This window comes from Phascolarctos cinereus, unplaced genomic scaffold (assembly GCF_003287225.1).
Source record: "Phascolarctos cinereus isolate Bilbo 61053 unplaced genomic scaffold, phaCin_HiC Scaffold_726;HRSCAF=1367, whole genome shotgun sequence".
NCBI classification, from domain to species: Eukaryota; Metazoa; Chordata; class Mammalia; order Diprotodontia; family Phascolarctidae; genus Phascolarctos; species Phascolarctos cinereus.
In genome coordinates this window covers 314,209,678-314,216,646 of record NW_027556098.1, presented here as the reverse complement: position 1 = coordinate 314,216,646, position 6,969 = coordinate 314,209,678, and the positions used below count along the sequence as shown (strand labels likewise).

General features: G+C 46.3%; 1 protein-coding gene across 6 annotated transcripts in view; it reads left to right on the top strand.

Annotated features, from left to right (window-relative positions):
- The first annotated feature begins 335 nt into the window (after positions 1 to 335).
- FAM168A (family with sequence similarity 168 member A) overlaps positions 336 to 6,969 on the top strand; it is a 200,096-nt gene continuing 193,462 nt past the window's right edge. For 4 of the 6 annotated variants that reach the window (XM_078156905.1, XM_078156903.1, XM_078156904.1 and 1 more), the window contains exon 1: positions 336 to 411. The gene's annotated coding sequence lies outside the window, so the exon portion shown is untranslated. Of the gene's footprint in view, positions 412 to 6,151; positions 6,348 to 6,969 lie in introns of those variants that run through there. The other 2 variants (XM_020989606.2, XM_020989605.2) reach the window with 2 other exon arrangements.

The window sequence follows — 6,969 nt, the reverse complement described above, 5'->3', positions numbered from 1 at the left end:
TTTTTGTCTTCACATATTCAGAGAACTGTCCCATGGAAGAGTGCTGAGACTTGTCTTGCACAACCACAAGAGGCAGAGTTAGAAGAAATGAAATCCCAGAGGACCAGAACTTCCCCACAATAAGAGTTCTCTCAAGATGGAATAGATTTGCCTCCAGAAAGACTAAATTTCCTGTCATTGGAGGTGTTCAAGGGGGGAGGCTGGGTGGCCACTTGTTAGCAACACTGCAAGGAGAATTCAGAGCATCACGTAGGGGTTGCCTGGTATCCCTTCCAGTTCTGAGATTCTAGGATTCTGTAATTCTTCTCATTCTATAATTGTGCAGCAGGGACAGCCTCTCTCCCTTCTCAGTGTGTGGAGAGGGACTGGTACTTCACCCTCCAGTCTAGCAATTTTGGGAAACAGCCCAAGGTAATTTGAATAATACTTCTGCCTAGCTACATGGGGGAAGTAGAGAAGGTGGAGAGAGAATGAGGGAGACAGTGAAGGTTTTACTTTAAATCTCTGAACTCAGTAGAAAATGTTGATTTGAGTTGGAGGTAACTGTTGTTGTTTTTCGTACTGGAAGAGGACCAAAATGACACGACATGGGGGTCAATGTACATTGTGTCTAACTGTGGCTGATCAGACCAAGATGAGCTCAGAAGGCTCTCCCACGGGTTGGGCACAAATAGTCTGTCTGAACATTTGGGATAGAGATGTCTCTAAATCTGTATATCTCGTGTTTCTTTTGAGCTACTGAAATTCTGCTTTTATTCATAGAGCATAGGGCCTCCTTTTATATGGTACCAAATTCAGGGAGAGAGAAGTGAATGGTAATGAGTCACTACAGTGAGTTAAAGACAGATTTGCTAGTTTTAGGTGAAAGAAGAAAAGGTTCCTATAATCTCTGAGAGATGTCTAAGAATTGAGACCACAGACTGTGATGATAAAGTATAAAAGAAAGTCTAATAAGGGGGACTGGCATATCTACAGATTCCCTCTGATGGTACTCTTTCTTTTTTTTAAATAGTATTTTATTTTTTTCCAATTACATGTAAAGAAAGTTTTCAACATTCACTTTTATAAGATTTTGAGTTTTGGGGCAGCTAGGTGGCGCAGTGGATAGAGCACCAGCCTTGGAGCTCTTGGAGGATGTGAGTTCAAATTGAACTCAGACACATAATACTTACTAGCTGTGTGACCATGGGCAAGTCACTTAACCCCATTGCCTAACTAAAAAAAAAAAATTTGAGTCCTGAACTTTTTTCTCCTTCCCTCCCTCCTCTTTCCCGTCCTAAGACAGAAAGCAATCTGATATAGGTTATACATGTACAATCATATTGAGCATATTTCCATGTTAGTCATGTTGTGAAAGAAAAGAGAAAGAAAAAAACAGCAACAAAAAAGGTAAAAATAGTTCTTTCTCTGGATGTGAATAGTATTTTCCAGGGTTATATTCTTTCAGTCAATCAATTAGCTTTATTAAGCACCTATTATGTACCTGACACTGTGCTAAAAGTTGCTCCTAAGGAGCTTACAATCTAATGGAAGAGGTTGGGGAGCCTGCTTCCAGGATAGTTTTGATGATGTATAATGGAATTGCCTTGAAGAGACTTTGGAGCATATGTAGACATTGTGTAATTGGTTCTGCTTTGCTAGCCATGTTGTTAGGAGAAGGCCTTTCAATTGGCTACATAGTCAGAAATGGGGATATCTTTGAAGGGCGTCTGATCAGAGTCTCAGACATTTTCCTGGGCTGTTCTCTCCTAGGGCTGCTGGTTTGATTTCTTTGCTAATTGTATCTGGTGGGACACAATACTGTAAAGAGACAGACCTTGGGCCCTCTCCACTAAGGTCAACATGTGACCACATGAATGTGCCTTGTGTTTTCCTTTTCCATTTTAGCTGAAAGGATTAGAGATTCTGATCTTGGAATGGAGGGAGACAGTTGCATAAAATGCAGCAAAACTAACAGCTGCAGGAGCTGGCAGGTGCAGAGCCCCTTATAATAATTCTTTATAGTGGTTGAAGTCTTCTTCTGTCTACTCATATTTCCAGCTTTAGTTACTTTGCCAATCTAATGGGTGTGAGGTGGCATTCTTTATTTATTTATAATTTAGAGCACTTTTTTCACATGGTTATTGATAGCTTGGATTTCTTCTCTGAAAATTGTCTTTCCGTATCCTTTGACCATATATCAATTGAGGATCATTGAAGTATCATTTAAAAATGAACAGAAAGGAATGGAAAGAAGGCCATAATCATAGCCAAATAGGACAACTTTGATAGTTAATGTGTTGAATTTATTACTATATTACATTATAAAGAAAAGCAAGCTGTAGATAAGAGATCCTCAGTTTCATATACAATCCTCTTCTTTTGTTATATTGTGAATTTCAAAATGCCCATTTTATTTAATGTTTGTTAAACAGAATTAAAATAATAATCAAACAACAACAAAAGTCAAAACAAAAGTTGCACAGAAGGTACCTGCACTGGTAAAGGAGTTTTTTCATCCAGGAATTCCCCATAACACTGAAATCACAGGACCAGTCTTTATTCCCCATCCCCTGTTATAAGCTTACTAATCATCAATTAACTTAAACATCCTAATATACAGACAATACAAGTGAGGATTGTAAATGAAATGATGGGCATCTGTTATGTACAGTTGGTTTTCTAATATGTAAGTTCAAATGAGGTATTAACAAAATTGTCCTGTTGTGTCCCCTTCTGAACTTTTTTTCTGTATATATTTTTAATTGGTGCCCTTTTCTGGAACCTCTGTCACTTTCCACTAACTCAATCATTCTCCTCACCAACAGAAGTCCTCCCTTGTTCCAAATATATTTCTGAAAACATATCTTACATTCTGCATCTCTGTTCCATCAACTTCCTGCCAAGAGCCTCCTGGCTGACACACTTTATTATCAATTTTCTAAAGTTACAATTGCTCACTGTGTTGATCAAAATTTTGAAGTCTTTCACAGTTGTTTTCTTTTACATTGTTGCAGCTACTGTGTAAATTATTTTCCTTGTTCTGCTTCTTTCTCTCCATATCAGTTCATTTGTCTTCTAGTTTTTTTCTGTATTCTTTATATTTGACATTTCTTGTGGTTCGGTAATATTCAGTTACATCTATATACAATTGGTTCCAGCATTCCCCAGTTGATGAGCATCCACTTTTACAAGTCTTTTTCAAGTGGTCAAGAAGAACTACTTTCCTGTACACCTTATGAATTTCCTCAATTGTTCTAGTGACATATCATAGTTTGATGTACACTCTCCCCCAGCACTGGGATGTACAGTTCCCACTGAGCTTCCTATGGTTTGGGAGACTTGGGAACCACCCCTCCCCCCCACTCTCCCTAACTCTCTATCTCTTGTAATTACCAGAAGCTGGCAGGGGTGTGTGTGTGTGTGTGTGTGTGTGTGTGTGTGTGTGTGTGTGTATTTAGACTTACTGGGATTGCTTCTTCAAACATTTAGGGAAAGGGATCTGGCACCAACTAGGGGCAGTGAGGCGGCACAGTGGCGAGAGTACCAGTCCTAGAGTCAGGAAGACTTCAATTTCTCAGTTCAAATCTGGCCTCAGATATTTACTAGCTGTGTGACCCTGGGCAAGTCACTTAACCCTGTTTGTCTCAGTTTCCTCATCTGTAAAATGAGCTAGAGAAGGAAGTAGCAAGACAATAACTCTGGCAAGAATGGGGTCATGAAGAATCTGACTTGACTGAAAAATGGCTGAACCACAAAAAATCCAGCCCCAACTACTTTGGGGGCATAGCTAGGAGGGAAGGATTTATAGCCCTCCATTCACCAATAGCTTCTACAAAATAGCTAAATATCATTCAGCTTCCACTTAGAAACCTATTTTACTTCTGGAGGCTGGCTACTCATCACATTTTTGGACCACTCTAATTGTTGTGAAGTTCTCCCTGGAAGCAAGCAGATCTCTGTCTCCTAGTTCTCCTAGTTCCTCGTGTGCTCTGCTCACAAGCCAAACAAAAGTCTAATCCTTCTTTCATGTGACAACTCTTCTGATACTTGAAGACAGTGAGCAAATCAATCAATCAATTAATAAGCATTTATTAAGCACCTATGATGTGCTAGGCACAGTGGTAGGCTCTGAGAATACAAATACATAGGAAACAATTCATACTGTCAAGGAATTTACATTCTAAGGTGAGAAAGGTAGATATATATAGAGAGGATCAGTCAATCAACAAGCATTTATTAAATGCCTACTGTGTACCAGACACCATGGTAAGCATCTGAGGGCACAATAACAGGCAAAAGACAGTCTCTGACCTCAAGGAGCTCACAGTTTAATTGGGGAGGCAACAAGCAAACAGATATGTACAAACAAGCTACATACATATACAGGCCAAATAGGAAATACTTAACAGGGGAAAGGCACTAGAATTAAGAGGAGTTGGGCAAAAACTTATTACAGATGTGACTTCAGTTGGGACTTAAAGGAAGCCAAGGAAGGCAAAATAGGCAGAGGTGAGGAGGGTGAACATTCCAGGCATGAGGGACAGCCTGGAACCAAGAGACAGAGTGTCTAGTTCATGGTACGTCCAGGAGACCAGTGTCACTGGACTGGAGAGATATCTAAACATAAAGGAAATAAATACCCTAGTAGTTAAATAGGGGAGAAAAGAAGAAGGGGATCAGGAAAAGCTTCATAGAGAAAGTGGTACTTAAGCTGTGATTTGAAGAAGAGAGGGATTCTCCAGGACCTAGCTCCAAAGTCATTGCCATGGCCTGGAGAACATGATGTACCCCCTCCAAGCCCTGACTGTTGCTTACAAAACATTTTCCCAGTTATCTAGAATAAGTTTGAAGGCTGATGCTTTAACCCACTCATGGATCCACAGAGCTAGCAAGTCCCCCCAGGACGTGTCCTCTCTTCATTAGGGCTCAAGCCCAAGTTCTTTCCATTTAAATAACGGTAACACAGCCTCCAGACCTCTCCTCATCCTGGTTACCCAGTTATGGTCTGGACAATGCATCTCAAAGTGAGACTGTGACCTCGCTAGTCCCGTCTGCGATCTCAGTTTTTTTTCAGCTGTCACTTCCAACTGTTGAGGAATGTTGAGTTTACAATCCATCATGACCCCTAGATCTGTTTCACAGGAAGTGTTGTCTAAGCGCACTACATTTACGAAATGGAATGTTTGAAACGTACATCCATTCTGAGTTGATTTCATCCCTGCACCGGGAAGGGAGACTGCAATAAGGCTTTATTAATTCTGAGGGCATGAGAAAACTGACTTCAGGGATCCCAGTGGGGTTGAAATGCCAGCCCTCGGAAGGGTTTTCATGGCAACCGTCCAAGGATTTGTTTATTTTTAAGCTGTTCTGGGCCCCCAAGGGAGGACCTTGTCAGCCAAGACATCTTGTTCTCCGGGCCACGGCAACGACCTTGGGGGTAGGTCACGGAGACGAGGAGGGATGAGTGGACGGATTGGTCCGAGGGCAGTGTGGATGGGCTTCATTTCCTCATGCCTACTCTCTGTAGCTGCGCATACTATCTGCTGCTCAGTTAATATAAAATGCAATCAATGGAGGGAGACTGCGGCATTTTTCCTTTCTTCTTTTTTTTTCACTCTGAATTTTAATTTTTTTCAACATGGAGGCATAACCGCGCCTGAGATGCTGGACTACAATCCCCAGCGTGCATTGGGGCTGGGGCTGGCCACTTCACCTTCCCTCCCCCTTCGGGGATCTATAGTTTGGGTAGCGTGAGCAAGGAAAGGAAAGGTGGCACTCGCGGCCTCTGAAGCGTACTCTCTCGGGGTCTGAGACGGTGGTGGCAGCGGCAGGTCTGGAGGTGGCGCGCGACTCACACCTTTGGAGTAGAAGGGAGAAAAGTCGAGGCGCCGAGGCTCGGATCCAGATGCACACTGGGAATTGTAGGCTCCGCCGCGGCCATAAGGCATGCTGGGCATTGGAGTCCCTCCTTTTCACACACTCCCCCCCTTCTGCCCCCGCCCCAATCAGGAACCGAGAGGAGGGACGTGTTGGCGGCGGCGCGCCGGGTCCGCCCCCGCCCCCGCCTCCTCCCCTCCCCCGTGTGTCCCCTCCCCCCACCCGTCGGGCTCCGCTGGTGCTGCCGCTGCCGCTGGTGCTGCCGCTGCGGACGGTCTGGTGTATGAGAGCCCGAGCCCGAGCCCGAGCCCGAGCCCGAGCCCGAGCCCGAGCCCGAGCCCCGCGCCCAGGCCCCGCAGCGCGCAGCCGCCGCGGACACTGGCCGAGGGACTGGGCACGCCGCCGCCGCCGCCTCCACCGCCTGGGGAGACCAGGGCATCGCCGCCGCCGCAGCAGCTGCCGCCGCCTTCTCCCGCTGCTACCCTCTGGTGAGGACGAGCCTCTCTCCGCCATCCCGGCCCGGCCTGCGCCATCCGAGAGCCCCGCGCGCCCCCAAGCCCGCCTCCCCGCCCCTCCCCTCCCTCCCGGGGCCGCAGCCCCCCTCCCCCGCCCCGGCGGGAGGTACTGGGGGGAGGCTGCTGCCGCCGCCGCCCGCGAGCATGGGGATGGAGGAGCTGGGGGGGGCGGTGCGGAGAGGAGGACGTAGTGATGGAGCTGGGCAGAGAATGAGGAGTTAGCGGGAGGAGGTGAAGAGGAGCCAGACAGGAGGAGGGGATGGGTGGGAGCTGGGGGGAGAGCGGGGGCGGGGACCGCGAGAGGGATGAGGGATGAAGGAGATGCGGGGGGGGATGGTTTGGGGAGGGGGAGCCACGAGCCAGGCAGAGTTGGGGGGGGATGAAGAATGGTGCAGAACTGGTAGAAAGAAGGTGGGGTAGCTGAGAAAGGCAGAGATGGGGAGCCAGTGGAGAGAAGAGAGGAGAAGGGATTGGGGGATTCGACGGAGGGGGCACCTGCACAAGGGGATGGCGAAGTTGGAGCCCGAAGGGAAAGGCAGAAGGGGGGCGGTGAACAAGCCAGAAAGAGGGAATGAGAAGGGAAAGGGGAGGGAAA